We start from the raw sequence: 24,726 nt of genomic DNA, 5'->3' as shown, positions 1-24,726 counted from the left end.
TCAGCTCAGACGGGCCGTGGAGGGTCCACATCACATCAGATTGCAGGGGGACGGTGTTGGTTGTCCCCTGCGGCCAGCGCTGCAATTCCCCTCGGTGGCCGCTGTCCCAGCCCGTTTCTTCGCAGGTCATCCTGCTCTCTGCGGGGACGCTGGCGGGGCACAGGGCTCGGTGCCCTGTCGCCATCAGCACGTCTTCGGCGCCGGCCACCTCCAGGAGCCGCATCCTCCTGCGCCTCCTGCTGCTGCCGCTGGCGCCACCGCGCCACGAAGGGATGGAGGCGGCGGCGGGGGCGACGCGGGGCCACCGGGGCTGGGTTGTCCTGGCCCTCCAGCACGCGGATGCTGCCGATGGGCCCTTGGCAGGTGGGGCAGGTGGCGGCGGCGTCGGTGGCAGCCTGGGGCTGGATGCAGGCGTGGCAGAACATGTGCCCGCAGGGCTCCACGGCAGCAGCGGGGTTGCGCAGGAAATCCACGCAGATGCGGCAGACACCCACGGCTCGTGGTGCTGATGGCTCCTGTCCCACCTCGGCCATTGCTGCTCCTGGGCTTGGCTGCTCTCAGCCGCTGGCAGGACTCGAAGGCTTGGCTCCCACTTCTGGAATTCAGAGGTTTCTCAGTCACTGGGAGCACTCGGAGGCTCCTCAGTCACTGACAGCACTCAGAGGTTCCTCAGTCACTAGGACTAAGAGGCTCCTCTTCACTCACTGGCAGAACTCAGAGGGTTGTCTTCACTTACTGGAGTCACTCAGAGGCTCCTCGGTCACTGGCAGTGCTCAGGTTCCTGGGTCACTGACAGCACTCGGAAGATCCACAGACACTGGTAGCACACAGGCTCCTCAGATGCTGGCAGCAGCGGAAGCTCCTCAGCTGCTCTGGGTCACAACGTGAGTGCTCCGGCACTACCCAACGCTGGTGGTTATAGTAACGCAAGTGTGTCATAATGGTCATGAGTGGTGACAACACAGGGTTCTTTCTGAGGGACACACCCAGGAGCCCCCCCACCCACAGAGATTCTATGGCACAAAACCCACCTGGCGGTGGGCTGCACCCCTCAGCGTTTGCCCAGATCCCTTCCCTTCTCTGCCAGTCACACCCACCAGGACCTGCAGAGATCCTGCTCTGCAGAGCTGCCTTCCATGGCGTGTGCTGGGGCTGCACCTCCTCAGCAGGAGCACTCTGCTCGGCCCTTGGTTGAGCTTCAGGAGGTTCCATCAGCCCATTTCTCCAGCTTGTTGAGGCCCTTGTGGGTGCAGAGTCACCCACTGGTGTCTCAGCAGCTCTTCCCACTGTAGGAAATTCAGCAAACTTGCTGAGGGTGCTCTGGGCCCCGTTATTCAGACCACTATCAAGAAGGAAGATGACCGGTCCCAGTACTGACGCCTGGGCTACACTGCTGATGATCAGCCTCTCTCTCAGCTTCATACTCTACTTAAAAACCAGTATCAACAGTTAAAATCACCTCCTCTCAGGGCAGAGCTTATTTGCAAAGTTCTGCCTCCCCCAAGCCTCCTGCTTTCTCCAAACTCATGAGAAATGTCTGATTGTTATAGATGAAAAATGAAAAATAGCCAATTTTAATAAAAATATAAAAAATAAAAATTATTTCACGACCGTAACACAGTCTCGACAGCCACCAAGCAATCGAACAGCCACCCCTGGGAGGTGATGTGGGTGAACGTGAGATTGGCCTCGCTAGCGCCAATTCCTCCCCGTCCACACTGGCTGCTCCAAGGCAGCGGTTCTTATACGGTTTATTTCGCCCGCGGCAGAGGCTGCACAAAGCCTCCGTCCGGGAATAGAATAATACACTTCCCTGATTCCCGGAATCCGGCATTCAGATGGAAGGTGTTGATGGCCCTGGTCCTCTCAGATAGGTGTCTTGTCTGGGCCATCATCGCTTGGGGTCACTGGGTGCAGGTCCTTGTGAATGCCCATCTCCTGTGCAGCAGAGTTTCCTTCACATGTAAATGTGGTGGTGCCTCTCTGTCCATCTGCCACGGTTTCACCATCCTGGGGAAGAATCTCTCCCCCGCCTTGTACACCAGTAGTTCATTTTATACATATATATATTGATATATCTTTTATTCCCACGAATTACTAACCATATTTATAACACTGACCATTTATCAGCCCCAGTGAGCATTTCCCCCTTCAAATACAGCAGCTCTGGCATACAGCATAGGATCTGTTGAATTGTTTGCTTCTTCCACCACTTTTCCTGAAATATACCTGAAATATACCTGGTATTTTCCTGGAAATACCATTGTAGCACTACACACTGACACCACCACTTGGAATAATTTGTGACCTTTGCAAAGAGACAGGTTGTTTGGCACAGACTCTCCAGCAGCAGGCACTTCAGGGCCTAGCTGCTGCTGCCACCATAGCCCTGCTGTGAAGGGAATGGAAGAGGCTGTGATGACAGCAGGCCGCCCCAGCACAGTTATCCACATGCAGCTGGGCAGCCTGTGCTCACAGCTCAGTCTGCCCCTGGGATTTCGCCTCTCAGAGTGCTGGCTGTTTGTCCCACCTTTCCTATCACATGGTTGGAATTGGCCTAGTGCCAGCTTTTTGTGGCCTTTATGTGCAGGGCTGTAGAAATCTCAGTCTCAAAGCCAAGCTCCCTGTTACATCTCATTAACCCCTTCTTTCCAAGCTCCCAGGGCATGGCCACATTCCATCCACCATCCATCCTGGCTCCCAGCAGGTCTCTCTGCTGCCCTGGCTCAGCAGAGGAGGACAGAGCCAGTCACAAGTGGGGTCTCAGGAAGAGGAACTTGCTTGCAGTTCCCTGATAGGTTTGCAGACATCACTCCTTAGCTCTAGGAGCAGGGCCAGTGGGAGCACTCAGGGTACCCAAAATGAATTTACTGGTCCCAGTTCCAGGACAGGAGGGGGACTGGAGCCTGGTGCAGCCCAGCAGGGGAAAGGCAGCTCAAAAGGCTTTGGCACCAGCTGTCCCTGGACCTTGCTGGCTCTCAAGCAAAGGCCCCACAGCTTTCCCTGTGCCTTTGGCTGGCAGAGGCACCACGGGCCCTTTGGGCCAGCACATGAAGGACCCCTCTCAGCACTTTCCCTTCTCATCACTGGGCTCCACAGTTCATCCTCCACGCACAAGGGATTCCAGCCACGCCGGGATCTGTGAATCATCACCTCCCTGCCGTGCACAGCCGGACACGGCGCTCTCGGCACCGCCCTGGCTCCTGCCCGGCAGCCCCGGGGCGCAGCCCCTGCCCGGACAGAAGGTGGGAGAGCAGCCACCACCAGAGCTCGGCAGAGTCAGGCCCTGTGTTCCTCCCACCCGAGCCTCTCCTGGCAGTAGCCGGCGACAATCTGGATTAAAAGTCACCCGCGAGCCCTGCCCCTGGGGCAGCAGGCAGGGCTCCCGGCGCCTCAGCTCCCCGAGCCCAGCTGGGGCCGCTGTGCTGAGCTCCACAAGGCCGGCCGTGCAGAGGGAGAGCTTCACCCCGGCCCACGGGAGCCTCCCCGGCAGGAGGCCACGGGCAGCTCTCCTCAGCCCAGACTCTCCCAGCCCTGCCCGGCCTGCACACGGGGCTGCGGCTGCTGCAGGGCCGGGCCTGGGCAGGCTCCAGAGCAGGCAGCTCCATCCCCTTCCCACCCAGGCCCTTACACTGCTCGGGCTGCAGCCTGAGCCCCCAGGCCACCCACGCACACAGGGGCTCTCTCCTGGAGAGGCCAGGGGACAAAAGGCCCAACTCTTGCCAGAACAGCCAGCTCCTTCCTTAGAGAGCAGCCTTGCTTCCATCCCAAGCTCTTCCTAACACCTGAACATCTCTGGGAACAGACTGTTCCTTTCAAGCCCAGCAAGAGCCCGAGGCAGCCTTGCTTCTGCCTCCCCCAGCTACCCCCAGTGAGTCAGAGCCACACAACAGTGACAACTCCATCAGCCACTACTCCCGACCTGTGCCTGCTGTGGAAGGAGAATTAAACTCTTTCAGACCAGAACAGTAATTGAATCAGTTTAATATACAGTCAGCATATTGTAAATGCACTTGAAACTTACAGTATTGCTAACAGACGTGGCCATTGAGCCCAAGACCACCTTTCTAGAAAGGCACAGAGAGGTAGGAGAGTTGGGGCATTTCCCCAGATTAGTTGCAAGTGAGAAGGTGCACATAAGACCTTCCTCCTGGAAGCACCAGATCACCAGAAACTTGTGCTCTTTGAGAGGACTGCTAATGTGCTGGGATAAGTGCATGCACTTGGAGTGACAGCCAAAGCCTCCTGCTAGCCCTTACGTCAGGAAACTCTTGCTGGCTTTTGCATATACTAAAAGAAAAAAAAAAAAAAGAGGGGGAGGAAGAGCAGAAGAGGCTAGGTCTGTGTGCATGAAGTGTTCTTGGTGAGGCAGGAGTGAGGGAGATGTGTGACGTTGCTTTTGCCCTTGGCTGGGACAAGGACTGTTATGTGCATTGCTTTGGACACCACAACCACCCGGGGTGAGTGAGGAAAAAATGCCCCATCTTCCAGTATTGTCACCATGGTTTCTTGCACCAGCAGGGCAAGAGCAAAGTCTGGGCAGACCAAGCACCTGGAGTGGGGACAATGGTGTCACCAAGGATTTGGGTCATCTTCTGTGGCAGTTGAAGTGGCACCATGGTGGTGGGGGGAAGCCTGGAGACTTGTGGCTCTGCAGAAGGCACTGTTCACCAGGGTGGGTGGGTGTGTCTGGAGATGCTAATTCTCAAACTTTGCGTAAGGGTTCTCTTCCTTGAACAGGCCTAGAAGAGAGAAGAGATTTGTTCAGACAGCAGCTCCCACAGTGGTCACAGCCAGCAAGAAAACCAGTCCTGGGAAATAACTCTTTGTCATTTAAGCATCCTCAAGCCTCCCAGCTGCAGTTCTCCCAAAACACCTGCTCTTACTTGCGCAGGGCCCACAGTCAGCAGTGTTTCACTCTCCCCTTCTGCACAAGAGGAGACATCCATTGAGAAGCTTGACCTGATGGCAAACTCCTCTCCCAGGCAGCCCATGTACAGTCCAGGTAAAGCAGCCTGCCTAATCTTCCAGAGCTCTCCCCTCTACACAGCCCTTCTGTCAGACTGGATTACAAGCAAAGAGCCCAGACCCAAATGAAATTAAAACTGTTCTTAGACTTGCTTCCCTGCTCCTGCATCGAGACTGGGAAATGGCAAGGCAGGGTATGGGGCTGACTTTTGGGCTAGCAACAAGCCATGTGCCATGCTGTTTGATGCTTTCCCAGCTCAACACTTCTGAAGAAGAGCCACAAAGGACAAGATTGCAAACTCTGGGGTCAGGCTGCAGCAAGACAACTCTGACATGGCAAGACAGACCCAGAGCACAGCCCTTCCACAGGCAGATGCTTCCCATACCAAGAGCTCCTTCAGGCACAGCTTTGCCTGCTCTTTCTTTCCTAAAGGATCCAGCCCATCCAGAGGCCCTGGAATCTCCTGCCTAACCTGGACCTGCAGTGGGCAGCAGCTGCAGGCAGAGGAAAGGTCTCTAGTTTTCCCTACAGCCCCTCCAAAGCCAGAGACCACCAAGTGCAGCATGCATGAGCCCAAGTGCTCCACAGCCAGACACTGGCAGAGCCCCTGGCACCCCCAGTGGGCAGGCTGGAGGGACAGCGCAACTTCCAAGTTGATGTTCTCCTCAGGCAGGTCCAGACCTGGCCCAGGTCTGTGGGACTCACCTGAGGGGCAGTTCAGCCCCAGGAGGGAGGCTGTGCACTCCCATCCCCAGGGGACTGAGACACCACTGCTGGCACAGAGGAGCAGAGGGATTGGGGTGGGATTGGTGCCTGCTCTGTGCTCCTGCAGCTGTGGGCATTCTGATTCCTACCTGGCCCCACACCTCAGACTGCTGGCTAACCACAGAATTACTGGAGGGCTGTGTCTGAAGGGTAACAGGATTATGATGGTGCTGTGTCTGCCAGCTTCTGCTTCTACCTTCTAGTCAAGCTCCATCAACTTCTCCCACGTGGTAAGCTTGGAGAACACATTCTGGAGAACATTATACACTTCCTCTTCCCTGCCCAGGAAAAATAGCCCTTGTATGGGCTCACACACCATGACCCCAGCATCTCTACACTTACTCTGAGCCAAGAGAAGCAGGGACCATATTTTCCCTGCTGGCCAGGTCTCATCTACAGCTGTAACCATGGCAAGGAGCACAGTTACAGAGGCTGCTTCATCTAATGCTTAGTTTGAATCACTCATGTCAGCACTGTACCGTATTTTCTTCGGATTTCATCATGCCGTGATTTCATCTCTGCTCTCCTGCGAGAGGCAAACAAAAAAGCCATGAGTCAGTAACTGGTGGTACAAAAGGGAACAAGAAGAGCCAGAGCTCCTTGCTTATTCCCAAACAAGGGAGCTCCAGGCTGGCAGGTTTGCTCAGCCTGCCACCTCAGGGAGTCTCTGGGGACCACCAGAGCCCACACATCAGCAGCCCTCAGGGAGCTGCATACACAAAACTTGTGATGCTACATCCATGAGTCACCCCGGCGTGACACTCCTAATGAGGCTTGTGTGTGAGCTAGGGCTGAAGCAGCCACTGACTGCATGTGCTGAGCCCCACGTGCCTCCTGGCATCACATTTGATGGCACAGACAGCAGCCAAGTCATCCTGCAGCCTCAGGGCCTGTGGTACAAACTCACCTCTCCTCCTGCCACACCCGCCTCTTCTCCCGCTCCCTGGCTGCTCTCTCGTCATCCTTGTCCGGCCTGGTGGACAGAAAAACCCCTTAGTGCACTCAGCACTCAGTCCTGCAGCAGCACACGGCTGCATCTGAGCTGCTCCACAATCAGGGCATCCCCCAATATATACTTACTTTTTGCTCTTTTTCTTACAACAGCAGCAGCAGCAGCAGACCCCCAACATGATCAGAAGTGTTCCTCCCACCACGGACATTGCAGTGATCAGGGCTTCAAAGTTCACTGAAGGATTTGACAAAAACGTGTTTAGCTCACACAGACACAATATAGGGTTACAATATAGGATCACAGGATCATTAATGTTGGGAAAACACTCAAGGATCATCAAGTCCAACTGTTCCCCCAGCACTGCCAGGTCTTCCAGTAAACATGTCCCAGGTGCAACAGCTCTGTGTTTTTTGAATGCTTCCAGGGATGCTACCGCTACCCTGGGCAGCCTGTTCCACTGTCTGACCGCCCTCTGAGTGAAGAATCTTTTTCTTACTATCCAACCTAAACCTCCTCTGGTGCAATTTGAGGCCATTTCCTCTTATCCTACAGCCACTTTCTCTGATCTTGTTTATGAACATACAGCTACTGTCACCAGCAGCTTCAGTCACTGGGCTGGAGATGTGCAGCCACCTGGGAAAGCAAATGGACATTGTTAGCTGTGGATAACAATGTAGATAAACCTATGTAGACATAACAAGTGTTGGTACCCACAAATAAACACCAGCTGAGCACATGTCCCTGCTAACAGGAGTGCTCAGTTACTGGCAGGGAGAAACGCACTCAGGTCAAACTCCTCTGGCAGAAACAGGAGCAAAGCTATCTTAATCACTAATCCAGGTAAAAATTGAGGGAAAAAACCCAACAACTGAAGGCTTCAGGGCTAAGGAATCATCTCTGACAGGGAGGAATTACTGTCCATGGGAGCCAGCCTCAGAAGACATCTCTGATGAGATGAGCACTTAGCGGCATCTGAAGTCCTTGGGCAAGAGATAAACTGAAAAAAAATCTGTCAGGTTGGGGCCAGCAGTGCTGCTCAGGCAGCTGAGGGCCAAGTCCTGCTTCCTGCACCTGACTGCCACGTCTCCCCAGGGCTGGGGGGCTCTGCTTGCCCACACACAGAACAAAGCCTGCTGGAACATGGCGAGGCAGCAGCCGTGAGCCCTGGTCCCTGCTCATCCCACTCAGCTCCTGCAGTAATGGCAGTAGAGACACCAGCCAAAACTGACACATCTACATGCCAAGGATTTCAGGCAACAACAAAAAGGAGGTTCTCCCAAGTGTGGTTCAGGCTGTTCACAGAATTGTGCCTGTGGAAATATTTGTTTAGGAGCTACTTTGCACACGACAGCCAGGCTACAGAAATCTCAGTGCACCTGAACCTGCTCAGAGCACTTGAAGGTCATTTAGTCCAACTCCATCTTCCACTAGACCAGGCTGCTCACAGTCCTATCCAACCTGACCTTGAACGTTTCCAGGGATGGGGCATTCAGCACCTCTCTGGGCAACCTGTGCCACTGTCTCATCACCCTTATTGTAAGAAACTTCTTCCTTTTATCTGTTCTAAAGAGATCCTCTTTTAGGTACTCCAGCCTGAGCTGACTCCAGCAGCGTCAGTGCTTCTGAAACCCTTTTGGGGTTTCAGGATGAGCCTGGGGTTCAGCTCCCCCCTTCCCACACAGAGAGGTCTGAGGCAGAGCACCAGGCACTCCTCCAGCTGATGACAGAGGCTAAGTCACACACACCAAAAATGCAGAATCACATAAGAGCTAATCTCCCACAGGACTAATCTTCTCTATAGCGAGTTTTGCAAGCTAAGGAATGTGATCTTCGAAGCTACTCACATCAAAACTAGCACTTCAAGGTCTTACAGAAGTTTCAGAAAAGCATACCACAGGGCTCACAAAGAGGAGATTCTTCTTCCACAAGCATAAGAGCAGTTTGAACTCTTGTGGGCAGACAGAGCCCAGCCTCAAGCACAAAAGATAACAGGCAACGCAATTCAGCTCCAGGCTCCTCATCAAGGGGGTGGGTGAGTGCAACCAGGCCCCAGCTTGCTTCCTTCCTTCTCCAGCCCCCAAAAGCTGGCTTCTGTATTGACGCCGGCAACTATTTACAGACACGAACGGAACGGGACCACACCTGAACAGCGTCATGAGCTGTTTATTTAAGAAGCATCAGTCTCATTACATGGCTATGGCAATGGATCGATGCGAGCAGCTCGCTATCCAGACAGCAGGCCAAGGAAACTTAATGTTACAACATATTATAAGATAGTTTCAGACCTAGTTTCAGCCAATTACATAGAGCAAAAGCATACTGACAGTCGTTCTATCCAACCACATGAAGCACACATAGCTTTGGTTAAAACAATAGCAACTTTTTCTCTCATACAATAGTTCATTTATAAAAGACAAAGCACAGAGCCCTATTCATATTTAACCTTCTAAATATTTACTAAAATATACCTTTTTGCAACTTAGAAAGCCAAACTACATAGCTTTATTGTTCTATTTCTCATGTCTTCGCTACTGCTGATATCTCTTTTCTGCTGCTTAAGCATTTCACTATCCTTACTGTCTCTGCGGCCTTTCTTTTTCCCACCTTTTCTAAAATCCTCTAATCCCATGGATTCCCACAATTCCCCCTCTCTGTTGACTCAAAAAGAAATCTTCAAAACCATGTCGTCCACTACTTGCGTTTCATAGCCTTACTATAACACTTTTGCTTACTATCTGCTTGAGGCCTATTCTTGCAGACTCTAATCATCGCTATGTTACAGCACAGCAATTTAATGCTGTGAAGGCCCAGTCAGTGAAAAGATAGGAATCATGTCTGACAATAGTTATAAGTCAGTGTTCAAAAAATTCTTGTCGATTCCAGGGTCTTAACTCAAAACCCTCCTCCATTTCTATACCTTCATCGGTCATTTCTGTGAGATTTCTAACACTCTCTGTGCTTCTACTTCTTATTTCTCTCTCTTGTATGACAAAAACTTCTTTGACTGTTTTGTTCATCATCCGTCGCACACACTGAAGTATGCAGGGGATTAATATCAACATCATTACTAAAACACCCAATATATAGAGACCTATCTTGCAAAGTTGCCTTAGCCAAGGTGCAAAGCTCCATTCTTGGAACAGATCATCCAACCAGGATTCACTATCCTCTTTAATTTGGGCTGTCAAATCTTTCAGTTTTTGTATGCTCTTGTGAATGGATTCTGAATGATCGGACAGGTTCATACAACACAGTCCTTCAAATTCCTCACAACCATGCCCTTGTGCCAGTAAAAGAAAGTCAATTGCTGCTCTATTTTGAAGGGTAGCATGTCTAACACTATCAACATCGGTCAACATATCACTAATGGCAGAGGATGTGGCATTCGTTTGCTTGCTCAGCCAACACCCAACTCGATCTAATTGTTTCAAAGCTACTGCTGAAGTCAATTGGGGTAAAAATATACTTGCTGAAACCCTTCTTGCAGCTTTCCAAGGCATGAAATCACTCTGACAGTTCTCATCGTAATGATGAGCAGATCTTGTTTTCCTTTGTTTCCTTTTCATGACTGCTTTAGCTGAGGGTGCGATTACAGTGAGCATCCCAATGCTACAAGGGCCACCTTCAAGGTGTGCCGGAATGCTTTGCCAAGCCCTGTCTCCACAAATGAACCAATATCCCTTAGGCAATTGCCGTGGATATAGGTCAGCCTCAGGAATCACATCCCAACTGTTTGAAGAATTGCACCAAAACCTCAAATTTCTATATGCAAAGTAATGAGGAGTAACATTGAAATTTGGAGGATCACCTTTTTGCCAAGCATTAGCTATGAAGGTAAAGCAAAAATCCATTGTCTAAGAACCAAGGATTTCCAATTCTTGGGGTTCAGAAGCTGCCCTAGGAAGTTTTTTGGCCCAAACGTTCCAATTCACTGTGGGATTGTTCCCATTGTCAATTTCACCTGGCTTACCATTGGATTGTTTTTTGACTAAAGGCAACTCTTTTACTGGCACACCAACCAGACAGGTTGAGAAAGGTTTTTCTGGTTCCAAATTAGACAAACATATGGTATCTGAGCCGGCTGCCTTGGCTAAGGTCACCCAAACATTAGTTTTCGGTTGTTCCACAGGCAAATCGGCACAACAAAAGGAAATTATAACCCACCAATACCAACATACAACTTGCATTTGCTTCATCTTATCCATGAGCTAAGTTTTGGCAGAATCCTTACACATATATCAATTTTTAAAATTTTGCTTTCAACAAAACCAAAAACCTAAACTTTTGCCAAAAATCAGCTCTACAAAACAAACATTTGACATACAATTGACACACTTATAAATAACATTAACACAAAATCAGAGTTTGCAGGTTCCACCGATGCACAAGGAACTTCAGGTGTGACCCGGGATCCCTCTGCTCGGCTCACGTCTGCGTGCTTGCTTCCTCGGTTCTGGACTCGTCAACACGTTCTGGGGTGCCATATGGTTTGACGTTCTTGGCGGGGACCCACCTAATTCCAGCACCTGTAGAGACAGAAGCATACCCTTTGCCCCAGGTTATTAATCGGAAAGGATCTTCAATTTGTCCAGATTCAGGGTTTCTAATTAAAACAGGTGGATTTTCTTTCAGTTTTGCCTGAGTGTTATTTGAAAAATGCCTAAAAATTGGTGGATCAGGTTCTGCAAATGAACTGTTTAGGAAATTAAAAACATACAAAGCTTTGTTCAGTCTCATCTGAGGTGTGACCTCTGCTCCCCCTCTCTGTTGATCTAAAATGCGTTTTAGTGTTTGATGTGCCCTTTCAATAATTGCTTGGCTTGTGGGAGAGTGAGGAATACCAAAGATGTGACGAACACCCCATTCTTTTAGAAATGTGGCCAATTTTTGAGATATGTATGCGGGACCATTGTCAGTTTTTACTTCTTGGGGTACACCCAATGAAGCAAAAGCTTGCAGGAAATGATGACAGGCGTGATTGCCTGTTTCACCTGTGTGAAGAGAAGCAAACATTGCACCAGAGAACGTGTCTACTGAAACATGAATGTTTTTAAATTTGCCAAAGGAAGGGTATTTAGTGATATCTGTTTGCCATAACTGCAGGCTTTGCAAACCTCGTGGATTGACTGCTCCTGTGGAAACAGGAGGTTGCACAAGCTGACAGTCAGGGCAAGTATTGATGATAGCTTTAGCTTGACTTTTAGTAATTTGAAACATTCGCACAAGTGCTTGTGCGTTTTGGTGAAAAAAGGCATGACTCAGTTTTGCTTGTTCAAAAATGTTTGGCAAAGTGTTTGAAATGACCATCGTCAGTTTGTCCGCTCTCGCGTTTCCTTCCACTAAAAATCTAGGAAGAGAAGAATGAGCCCTGATGTGAGAAACAAAATATGGATTAGTTCTATATTGCAAAGTTGTATAAAGACATGAAAGCCAATGATATAAAGTATCATTACTAACATCTTTTAAAATTGACCCTTCTAATCTCCTAACTACATTAGCAACATAAGCAGAATCTGTTATCAAGTGAAGTGGTTGAGGAAAGAGCTGAAAAGCTCGAACCACAGCAGCAAGCTCAACAATCTGAGGTGACCCTTCTACTATTTGAATGTCTGACTCCCAAGCATTAGTTTTTTGGTTCAACCAAGTTATGACCGATTTGTGACTTTTGCCAGAGCCATCAGTGAAGAGAGTGACTGCATTCAAAGGTTCTTCACTTAATTTAGGTTTTTCTCTAAAACTCAATTTTGCCTGCAATAGTTTGTGAGATGGGTAGTGAACAGAACAAGCACCTGGGAAGCCCAAGAAAGCATACTGTAAATCATCAGAATTTTGCATTGCCCAATGAAGATAGTCTTTTTTCAATGGCAAATAGATAACTGCAAATTCTTGGCCTGCTAAAGTTAACAATCTGGTTCTGGCCTTAATTACAATTTGTGCAATCATTTCTAAGACTGTGAAAATTGTCTTTGGAGACCTGTAGGGAAGAAAAATCCATTCTATGATTAACAAAGGATCAGGCTCAGAAGGGTCCCACTGAAAAATGAGACTACAAAGTTGCATTTTTTCTCCTAAAACTGCAAAAAATAAAGGTTTTTCAGGAATGCAGCGATGAGCTTGTCTTCTTTGGAGAGCTTCTGTGATCTTGTCGAGTGCAGCACGAGCTTCAGGGGTTAAGGTTCTTGGGGAAGTGATGTCACAGCTTCCTCTTAGCAGATCGAGAAGTGGACTCAGTTCATCATTGGTGATTCCCAAAACAGGTCTGACCCAGTTGATTTCTCCCAAGAGTTGTTGCAAGTCTTGTAGGTTGTTGACACTGGTCCGGATCTGTATTTTTTGTGGTGTTATTGTTGTTTCAGTTATCTTCTATCCCAGATACTTCCAGGGTGGAACTTTTTGGATTTTTGTTGTAGAAATTTCAAGTCTAGCCTTTTGGATTTTAGCAATAACACAAGCACGGGTTTGCTCCATCTCTTCCTGTGTTGAAGCTGTGATGAGCAAATCATCCATGTAGTGTAGAATCATGGATTTTGGAAATTTCTGTCGAGCAGGAGACAAAGCTTGGGCGACGAAATATTGACAAATTATAGGTGAGTTCTTCATCCCTTGTGGCAGTGATTTCTAGTGATATCTCTGCACGGGTTCCGTTCGATTGATGACAGGAACTGAAAAAGCAAATCTTGGAGCATCATCAGGATGAAGTGGAATGTGGAAAAAACAGTCCTTTAAATCAATGACGACGAGAGGCCAGTGTCTTGGGATCATTGATAAAGAAGGCAGTCCAGGTTGAAGAGGTCCCATGTCTTCGATCACCTCATTGATCTTCCTCAGGTCATGAAGCAACCTCCAGGAGTTTGATGTTTTCTTGTGGATGACGAAGACTGGTGAATTCCAGGGACTGTTTGTTGGGACGATGTGACCCTGCTGTAATTGTTCCTTTACCAATTTATTAAGGATATTTAATTTTTTCTCTGTCAAAGGCCATTGATCAATCCATATAGGATGATCAGTTTTCCAGGTAATCTTTAAAGTGGCAGGTTTCAACGTGGCTGTCATTACACTTCTAGTTTCGCTCCCCACTGGGAAAGAACGTCTCTTCCCCAGACGGTGAGAGGCTTCTGAACAACAAAAGGACGCACCGCAGCAGTCTTTCCTTCAGGACCTGTAATGTTCATCATGGATGCACTTTGCAGACACACAGTAGCACCTCCAATCCCAGTGAGAGAACCTGAAGGAGCTACTAAATTCCAGTCATTAGGCCAAAACATGTGAGACATTACAGTGACATCTGCACCAGTATCTGGCATGCCTGTAACATAAATTGTTTTACCACAGTGAGTCAGGCTACAAGTTAATTGAGGTCGGTCACGGTCCAAACATTGCACCCAAAAGACCTCTGGACCTGAGGTACTAGAAGGCACAGACATGATTGAATTCTTTGGAAAATTGTTTTGCTTGTGGGTATTCACAGGAAACAGAAATGCAATAGCAATAGGTGTTTTTGGATGAATTACCATAGGAACTTCAAGTGCAAGAGCTAAAATCTTTAGCTCTTCATTAGAGTTTACTGAAACAACAGTAGGAAGAATTGAGAGTTCAAGAAATTTGTTATTGACTTTGCCCTTGCTGAAAAGGATTGACAATTCCAGTAGGAATGTTCACCCAGCATAAATTGTTTAATAGAGGAATTAATTTTGAGGAGGCCAATTCGATCCTTGTGCTTGAGGATATTGAGCTGGGATCGTTTGTGGATTGGTTGATTGAGGCACAAATGACTGAGGTACCATTACCATTTGAGTGGGTACCTGGTTGCCAGGGGGTACCACTACTTGTGTCTGAGCGCGGTGATAATGCGCGCTGTTTTTGAAGTTTAACGACAGAGGCTTGCCATCAATATCAAAAAGAGAGTGACAATGCTTAGCAAGATGCCTCCCTTTTCGGCATCGAGGGCAGACAGAAAGTTGTTTTGGTGGAAATGTTTTCGCAGGACAATCCTTTTTAACATGATTTGGTTTACCACAAGCAAAGCAACAAGACTTTTTATCAGATTCCAACTGTGCAGTGTTAACAGAATTTTCCCCAAGCTTTTTTTTTAAAAACTCTTCAAATTTATCCATTCGTTTTGCCAAATTATCTTCTAATGTTCTTTCTAACTTATTGACCTGTAAATTTGCAAGGTGTTGTGATCCACCTATTCTGCTGCATGCTGTTAACATCTGCACAACAGTTGGAGGCTGATCAGGCAAAGCTAAAATAATTTTTCTACATTCATCATTAGCATTTACAAAAGCAAGGTTTTGGACAATATAAGAACGAGCTTTTTCATCTGGACATTGCCTTTCAACTGCTTGGGTTAGTCTATCCAAAAAAGAACCATAGGATTCTGTTTCACCTTGTTTAATCAAGGTATAAGAATTTACATGTGTGCCAGCTGGCTCTACTGAAAAGAAGGCTTCCCTAGCAGCATCTTTAATATCAGCTAATACAGACCGAGGCAAATCTACTGCTTGATTTTCTGCTCTGTGGTAAGGTGGATCGCCTGCTAATTGAACAACATCTAAATCTGCATGATCAGTATTTGCATATTTTTCAACCAACTTATTAAGAAGTTTTTTCCATTGTAATTCCCATAGAAGGTATTGTGAATTGGTTAAAATCAGTGAAGCTATATTTCGACAATCAGCAGGGACTAAATCGTGAGAATTAAAAGTACTTTTCAACACACTATTAAAATAAGGAGAAGAGAACCCACTTTCTTTCAAAGCCTGACGTAATTCCTTTATATCATGGTGAGAGAGACTTTCATATCTAGGGTTAACATCATTACGACCATATCTTACAGGTAATGCAAGGAGTTGTTTCTTTGAATCCAAATCTTTTTCTAATTGTTGATTAATATTAGACCAGTCCGGCAGCTTTAAAGGAGGATCAGGGTTAGAATTGACAGTTTCACTGACAGTGGTTGTTCCGGGAACCCTGCCAGTGTCCGAATTCTTGGCAGGGACGTTGCTGTAGCAACGAACTTTCCCAGGAGTTCTGCCAGGATGGACGGGAGAACACACCTCCGAATTCCTAGCAGAGACACCTGAGCAACACGCCTCTCCTGGAGCCCTGCCCAAAGGGACAGAGGTGGGCTCAACCATGGACCACGCCCCCTCCGGAGCCCTCCCAAGAGGGGCCGGGGAGGAATTGTATTCTCTGGATTGTGGAAAAAATCCAAAATTTGTCTCAGCTTGGCTACTTGTCCTTGAATTTTTATCTCTGATAATTTCTAAAACCTTACTGCATGTTTCACACTGTCTCCCTGCCAGCGAAGACTCAGCTGGAGGGTTACCAACATTAGACTGCAGGTTTGAAATGCTATTTTTTCCTTCACCAACAAATGAGACAGATTTCAAATCCCTCAAAATCTCAGTCGGTGCCTCAACAGGGACCTTTCGAAAATCTCCTGCTTTCTTTTTAAAACCTTGGTTGTCGACTGCTACCTCTATCTTTTCCCCTGCCCTGTTCTCTGAAGGCAGAGTTACAGCTACAGCTATTTCATCCTCTGTACCAAAAGCTTGGTGAGCCACAGAAAAACCTGGCAGAGGCTTAACAGAACAATTCACTAGAAAAGGATTTTTCGAATGACAACACACACAGCCCGCCTGAATCAAACCCAAAGGGGTGTCTGCATGAGAAGAGGAAACAGTGGCAGGAGTGACCCCCACAGTTTCCCGACCAGGCAAAACAGATCCCACGCCCATCTCGGCTAACCCTGCTTGTACAGTTTCAGAACATGCAATTCCTTGATCACGAAACCTCAGCAGATTTTCATCCACCACCTTCACGCGGCTCGCACCCACCCCCGAACAGAACTCGCGCACATTCTCATTCCCGGAATGCAACAAAATCTCCGAACAACTTTCCCGACACGGCAAAAGTCCATTTTTTCCCAGAGGGAGGGGCGAAGGAATGCTCTCAGCTGCAGAAACGCTGACAAGCCTGGAAGAAACAGGGGACGCGACCCGAGATGGAAGCTGTTCCGGTTCGCCGTCTCCGGAAGACATGACACTGGACGCTTTGGAAGGAAAGGAACTCGGAGTGGAACCCGAAACTTCCACAGAAAAGGACAGTGACTCGGTATTACGTGGATTTAAAGCATCTGAACCAGATATTTTGTTCTGTTGTTTGGAAATGTCTGTATTATCATCAGTTTGTTTAAAACACTCTAACAAAGCCCTGGAAACAGGCATGAATTTGTATATAGTTTCGTCCTTTTTGAGAGAGAACAGATTATAGATTTTCCAGTTTATTTGATCCCAAAAAACAAAGGTAAAAGCAGACTGCAAGTCTATATTTTGAGTGTTCGCTTTTACCCAGACTAATAAGTCTTTCAGTTCATTTTTTGTGATATCTGAACGTCCTTTATCTTGTAACATTTTCTCAAGCCGGTAAAAAACGTCCCATTCTGTTTTAGATAAATGATTTTTCATTTTCGTCACCCAGGAAGCCCCTAGAAAAAGATTACTTACAAAGACATCAGATGTAGAAGGCGAAGGGATGAAGTATTCCTCCTGGGTCTCCGGCGCCCGAGTTTATCCAAGATTTTCTTTTTTATTCTAGTCTAAAGTCCTCCTCACAGAGAGGCACCATTTGACGCCGGCAACTATTTACAGACACGAACGGAACGGGACCACACCTGAACAGCGTCGTGAGCTGTTTATTTAAGAAGCATCAGTCTCATTACATGGCTATGGCAATGGATCGATGCGAGCAGCTCGCTATCCAGACAGAAGGCCAAGGAAACTTAATGTTACAACATATTATAAGATAGTTTCAGACCTAGTTTCAGCCAGTTACATAGAGCAAAAGCATATTGACAGTCGTTCTATCCAACCACATGAAGCACACGTAGCTTTGGTTAAAACAATAGCAACTTTTTCTCTCATACAATGGTTCATTTACAAAAGACAAAGCACAGAGCCCTATTCATATTTCACCTTCTAAATATTTACTAAAATATACTTTTTTGCAACTTAGAAAGCTAAACTACATAGCTTTATTGTTTTATTTCTCATGTCTTCGCTACTGCTGATATCTCTTTTCTGCTGCTTAAGCATTTCACTATCCTTACTGTCTCTGCGGCCTTTCTTTTTCCCACCTTTTCTAAAATCCTCTAATCCCATGGATTCCCACATCTGTGATAAGGCAGCAGGGACTGGCAGGACACCAGCACACATCCTGCACCCAGCCAGTGCCACGGCCCAGCTGCTGGAGGGGAACTTGACCAGCCAGCCCAGCCCACTCAGTCCCTTCTCCAAGCACATCGTCCATCCATCAGGAAGCAGCTCAGCAATTCCATTACTCTAATCAAAAAGCACACAACAAAACCCACCCAGTTTCTAGCAACCTCCTTCCAGAGCACCAGAGAGGGATTGCCCTCTCACCCTCATAGGTGGGGAGAATTTGCAGCATGTCTGGGACAAGGGCAGGGGACCAGCCCTGCTTCCAGGAAGGAAACTTTTTCAGCATGGTGAGAGGCTGGGAGCCTCACTGCTGCTACTCACAGTGACATTTTTCAGGCATTCTTCACAGCTCCTGTTCGTATACTGGCGACAATCTGCAGGAAGAAAACAAGACACCTCAGGACTTTGAAGAGCTTCAGTGGTTTAAAACTCTGGGCTCCTCCAAGCCTGCTCCTACCCACCACTGGGCCAGCAGCAGTGCATGCTGCTGCTGCAAGAGCCACCAGCTTCAGCACATGCTCCATGTCATGGTGGGAAGCCCAAATGCAAGGCAAGTTCTGCCTTGCTCTGCTGACAAAGCCCTAAGCTGCGAGTTCCTCTCTTGGGTTTTATTTCCCTAAAAGCCTGAGAATCTGCTGTGGCAGTAGGGCAGCCAGGGCACACAGCTGGAGTTGGTCTGGAGGGACCCTATGAGGATGAGGGCAAGCAGTGGCTGGGTGACACAGTCCTGAAGCACCAGATATGGAGCAGCTCAAGCAAACAAGCCCCAGACACAGAAGCTGCCGCCAGGAGAAGCAGAGGAGCACACAGGGACACACAGAGCCACAGATCCTGCAGGAGGCCTCCTGCTGCACACGAGGGCTGTACCCTACCCCAGCCAGTTCATCCAAATCCTCCTTCAGCAGGACACAGCCCAGGCAATGCAGCAGCACTGCAGCCAAAATCTGTGCTGATGTTCAGAACCTGTTTCCACCCCCATCTGGCGGAGGAAGACCCCAGTTTACAGACACAGGTGGCTCCCAGGAGCAGAGCCACCATGGATGCCACAGGACCAGAGCCACCATGGATGAAGGCATCCCCACAGGATGCATCCAGCTGGGCAGGGGAGTGGATAAGGTCTGAACCTGGACACAGGACAAACTGTTATGGTTGTTGCAGCACTTCGTGCTGGAAAATGAAGTATTGAGATTGTCTAAAAGAGACAGTCTCAAGAAAAGGGGAGACTTGAAAAATAACACAGAGACTAGAAATTTTCAGTTCCCCTGAAGTTGCTGAATAAAGCTTTGGGACTAACTAGAAAAAAGATAGAAGGATGTAAAGGTATGCACAAAGGAGGATAAATGTAGCTGGAACCAGTGGAGAAACAGACAGAGGACTAGAGAGGGGTTTTTGTGAGCTACATAACTAAAACCAACAGTGCATGCCCAAAGAAAAAGTTCAAAGTAAGGTCACCAGTAATACTGAAGCCTTCAGTGAATATGACCACCAGACACCCCTTTAGATGACCTCCAGGACCAAAAAAGTAATTCCAGTAAAAGGCGAATGCATGCAAATTAGTTCTGGGAAAGTGGTGTTTGTGAATTAGCTAGGAGGTACCTTGTAATGAATATGTATGATCAGCATGGAATAAGTACCCTGTTGTGAACTCTCACCACACACATCACATTAAAGGAGATACTCTTCCATGTGTCCGACGCGGATAAAGAATGACTGCTTTCCAATGTTTCAAACGGAATAAAAAACTTTATTTCATAGCTAATATCCTAATATCCTAACATCCTAATATCCTGATGTCCTAATGTGCTAATGTCCTTATGTCCTAATGTCCTAATGTCCTATATGTTCTAATGTCCTTATGTCCTTATGTCCTAATGTCCTAATATCCTAATATCCTAGTATCCTAATATCCTAATATCCTAATATCCTAGTATCCTAATATCCTAATATCCTAATATCCTAGTATCATAATAACCTAATATCCTATTATCCTAATATCCTAATATCATAATATCCTAATATCCTAATATCAATATCCTATCCTCTCCCCAAGTTTCTACAACTATATACTTTCCCTCCAAAAGCTCCTACTCTCCCAGTCTTGACGTCTGCCCAAACGGGAAGAAGAAACTAGACGAGGCCCGTCTCAGCATGCTGGTCTTCAGCTCAGACGGGCCGTGGAGGATCCACATTAAATCAGATTGCAGGGGGACGGTGTTGGTTGTCCCCTGCGGCCAGCGCTGCAATTCCCCTCGGTGGCCGCTGTCCCAGCCCGTTTCTTCGCAGGTCATCCTGCTCTCTTCGGGGACGCTGGCGGGGCACAGGGCTCGGTGCCCGGTCGCCATCAGCACGTCGTCGGCGCCGGCCACCTCCAGGAGCCGCATCCTCCTGCGCCTCCTGCTGCTGCCGCTGGCGCCACCGCGCCACGAAGGGATGGAGGCGGCGGCGGGGGCGACGCGGGGCCACCGGGGCTGGGTTGTCCTGGCCCTCCAGCACGCGGATGCTGCTGATGGGCCCTTGGCAGGTGGGGCAGGTGGCGGCGGCGTCGGTGGCAGCCTGGGGCTCGATGCAGGCGTGGCAGAAAACGTGCCCGCAGGGCTCCACGGCAGCAGCGGGGTTGCGCAGGAAATCCACACAGATGCGGCAGACACGCACGGCTCGTGGTGCTGATGGCTCCTGTCCCACCTCGGCCATTGCTGCTCCTGGGCTTGGCTGCTCTCAGCCGCTGGCAGGACTCGAAGGCTTGGCTCCCACTTCTGGAATTCAGAGGTTTCTCAGTCACTGGGAGCACTCGGAGGCTCCTCAGTCACTGACAGCACTCAGAGGTTCCTCAGTCACTAGGACTAAGAGGCTCCTCTTCACTCACTGGCAGAACTCAGAGGGTTGTCTTCACTTACTGGAGTCACTCAGAGGCTCCTCGGTCACTGGCAGTGCTCAGGTTCCTGGGTCACTGACAGCACTCGGAAGATCCACAGACACTGGTAGCACACAGGCTCCTCAGATGCTGGCAGCAGCGGAAGCTCCTCAGCTGCTCTGGGTCACAACGTGAGTGCTCCGGCACTACCCAACGCTGGTGGTTATAGTAACGCAAGTGTGTCATAATGGTCATGAGTGGTGACAACACAGGGTTCTTTCTGAGGGACACACCCAGGAGCCCCCCCACCCACAGAGATTCTATGGCACAAAACCCACCTGGCGGTGGGCTGCAGCCCTCAGCGTTTGCCCAGATCCCTTCCCTTCTCTGCCAGTCACACCCACCAGGACCTGCAGAGATCCTGCTCTGCAGAGCTGCCTTCCATGGCGTGTGCTGGGGCTGCACCTCCTCAGCAGGAGCACTCTGCTCGGCCCTTGGTTGAGCTTCAGGAGGTTCCATCAGCCCATTTCTCCAGCTTGTTGAGGCCCTTGTGGGTGCAGAGTCACCCGCTGGTGTCTCAGCAGCTCTTCCCACTGTAGGAAATTCAGCAAACTTGCTGAGGGTGCTCTGGGCCCCGTTATTCAGACCACTATCAAGAAGGAAGATGACCGGTCCCAGTACTGACGCCTGGGCTACACTGCTGATGATCAGCCTCTCTCTCAGCTTCATACTCTACTTAAAAACCAGTATCAACAGTTAAAATCACCTCCTCTCAGGGCAGAGCTTATTTGCAAAGTTCTGCCTCCCCCAAGCCTCCTGCTTTCTCCAAACTCATGAGAAATGTCTGATTGTTATAGATGAAAAATGAAAAATAGCCAATTTTAATAAAAATATAAAAAATAAAAATTATTTCACGACCGTAACACAGTCTCGACAGCCACCAATCAATCGGACAGCCGCCCCTGGGAGGTGATGTGGGTGAACGTGAGACTGGCCTCGCTAGCGCCAATTCCTCCCCGTCCACACTGGCTGCTCCAAGGCAGCGGTTCTTATACGGTTTATTTCGCCCGCGGCAGAGGCTGCACAAAGCCTCCGTCCGGGAATAGAATAATACACTTCCCTGATTCCCGGAATCCGGCATTCAGATGGAAGGTGTTGATGGCCCTGGTCCTCTCAGATAGGTGTCTTGTCTGGGCCATCATCGCTTGGGGTCACTGGGTGCAGGTCCTTGTGAATGCCCATCTCCTGTGCAGCAGAGTTTCCTTCACATGTAAATGTGGTGGTGCCTCTCTGTCCATCTGCCACGGTTTCGCCATCCTGGGGAAGAATCTCTCCCCCGCCTTGTACACCAGTAGTTCATTTTATACATATATATATTGATATATCTTTTATTCCCAGGAATTACTAACCATATTTATAACACTGACCATTTATCAGCCCCAGTGAGCATTTCCCCCTTCAAATACAGCAGCTCTGGCATACAGCATAGGATCTGTTGAATTGTTTGCTTCTTCCACCACTTTTCCTGAAATATACCTGAAATATACCTGGTATTTTCCTGGAAATACCATTGTAGCACTACACACTGACACCACCACTTGGAATAATTTGTGACCTTTGCAAGGAGACAGGTTGTTTGGCACAGACTCTCCAGCAGCAGGCACTTCAGGGCCTAGCTGCTGCTGCCACCATAGCCCTGCTGTGAAGGGAATGGAAGAGGCTGTGATGACAGCAGGCCGCCCCAGCACAGTTATCCACATGCAGCTGGGCAGCCTGTGCTCACAGCTCAGTCTGCCCCTGGGATTTCGCCTCTCAGAGTGCTGGCTGTTTGTCCCACCTTTCCTATCACATGGTTGGAATTGGCCTAGTGCCAGCTTTTTGTGGCCTTTATGTGCAGGGCTGTAGAAATCTCAGTCTCAAAGCCAAGCTCCCTGTAACATCTCACTAACCCCTTCTTTCCAAGTTCCCAGGGCATGGCCACATTCCATCCACCATCCATCCTGGCTCCCCGCAGGTCTCTCTGCTGCCCTGGCTCAGCAGAGGAGGACAGAGCCAGTCACAAGTGGGGTCTCAGGAAGAGGAACTTGCTTGCAGTTCCCTGATAGGTTTGCAGACATCACTCCTTAGCTCTAGGAGCAGGGCCAGTGGAGCACTGAGGGTACTCAAAATGAATTTACTGGTCCCAGTTCCAGGACAGGAGGGGGACTGGAGCCTGGTGCAGCCCAGCAGGGGAAAGGCAGCTCAAAAGGCTTTGGCACCCGCTGTCCCTGGACCTTGCTGGCTCTCAAGCAAAGGCCCCACAGCTTTCCCTGTGCCCTTGGCTGGCAGAGGCACCACGGGCCCTTTGGGCCAGCACATGAAGGACCCCTCTCAGCACTTTCCCTTCTCTTCACTGGGCTCCACAGTTCATCCTCCACGCACAAGGGATTCCAGCCACGCCGGGATCTGTGAATCATCACCTCCCTGCCGTGCACAGCCGGACACGGCGCTCTCGGCACCGCCCTGGCTCCTGCCCGGCAGCCCCGGGGCGCAGCCCCTGCCCGGACAGAAGGTGGGAGAGCAGCCACCACCAGAGCTCGGCAGAGTCAGGCCCTGTGTTCCTCCCACCCGAGCCTCTCCTGGCAGTAGCCGGCGACAATCTGGATTAAAAGTCACCCACGAGCCCTGCCCCTGGGGCAGCAGGCAGGGCTCCCGGCGCCTCAGCTCCCCGAGCCCAGCTGGGGCCGCTGTGCTGAGCTCCACAAGCCTGGCCGTGCAGAGGGAGAGCTTCACCCCGGCCCACGGGAGCCTCCCCGGCAGGAGGCCACGGGCAGCTCTCCTCAGCCCAGACTCTCCCAGCCCTGCCCGGCCTGCACACGGGGCTGTGGCTGCTGCAGGGCCGGGCCTGGGCAGGCTCCAGAGCAGGCAGCTCCATCCCCTTCCCACCCAGGCCCTTACACTACTCGGGCTGCAGCCTGAGCCCCCAGGCCACCCACGCACACAGGGGCTCTCTCATGGAGAGGCCAGGGGACAAAAGGCCCAACTCTTGCCAGAACAGCCAGCTCCTTCCTTAGAGAGCAGCCTTGCTTCCATCCCAAGCTCTTCCTAACGCCTGAACATCTCTGGGAACAGACTGTTCCTTTCAAGGCCAGCAAGAGCCCGAGGCAGCCTTGCTTCTGCCTCCCCCAGCTACCCCCAGTGAGTCAGAGCCACACAACAGTGACAACTCCATCAGCCACTACTCCCGACCTGTGCCTGCTGTGGAAGGAGAATTAAACTCTTTCAGACCAGAACAGTAATTGAATCAGTTTAATATACAGGCAGCATATTGTAAATGCACTTGAAACTTACAGTATTGCTAACAGACGTGGCCATTGAGCCCAAGACCACCTTTCTAGAAAGGCACAGAGAGGTAGGAGAGTTGGGGCATTTCCCCAGATTAGTTGCAAGTGAGAAGGTGCACATAAGACCTTCCTCCTGGAAGCACCAGATCACCAGAAACTTGTGCTCTTTGAGAGGACTGCTAATGTGCTGGGATAAGTGCATGCACTTGGAGTGACAGCCAAAGCCTCCTGCTAGCCCTTACGTCAGGAAACTCTTGCTGGCTTTTGCATATACTAAAAGAAAAAAAAAAAAAAAGAGGGGGAGGAAGAGCAGAAGAGGCTAGCTCTGTGTGCATGAAGTGTTCTTGGTGAGGCAGGAGTGAGGGAGATGTGTGACGTTGCTTTTGCCCTTGGCTGGGACAAGGACTGTTATGTGCATTGCTTTGGACACCACAACCACCCTGGGGTGAGTGAGGAAAAAATGCCCCATCTTCCAGTATTGTCACCATGATTTCTTGCACCAGCAGGGCAAGAGCAAAGTCTGGGCAGACCAAGCACCTGGAGTGGGGACAATGGTGTCACCAAGGATTTGGGTCATCTTCTGTGGCAGTTGAAGTGGCACCATGGTGGTGGGGGGAAGCCTGGAGACTTTTGGCTCTGCA

The 24,726-nt window shown here is 49.4% G+C and overlaps 1 long non-coding RNA gene and 1 pseudogene across 1 annotated transcript; both read right to left on the bottom strand.

Annotated features, from left to right (window-relative positions):
• Positions 1-3,986: 3,986 nt before the first annotated feature.
• LOC135278586 (pituitary tumor-transforming gene 1 protein-interacting protein-like) overlaps positions 3,987-24,726 on the bottom strand; it is a 28,883-nt pseudogene continuing 8,143 nt past the window's right edge.
• On the bottom strand, positions 8,834-17,519 carry LOC135309560 (uncharacterized). The gene is made up of 2 exons (XR_010369790.1): positions 17,198-17,519; positions 8,834-11,212 (listed from the first exon to the last, which is right to left on the bottom strand). It is a non-coding gene; the product is annotated as an uncharacterized LOC135309560 (long non-coding RNA).

This window comes from Passer domesticus, chromosome 11 (assembly GCF_036417665.1).
Source record: "Passer domesticus isolate bPasDom1 chromosome 11, bPasDom1.hap1, whole genome shotgun sequence".
Taxonomy (NCBI): Eukaryota; Metazoa; Chordata; class Aves; order Passeriformes; family Passeridae; genus Passer; species Passer domesticus.
This window is presented reverse-complemented; position numbering and strand designations above follow the sequence as displayed.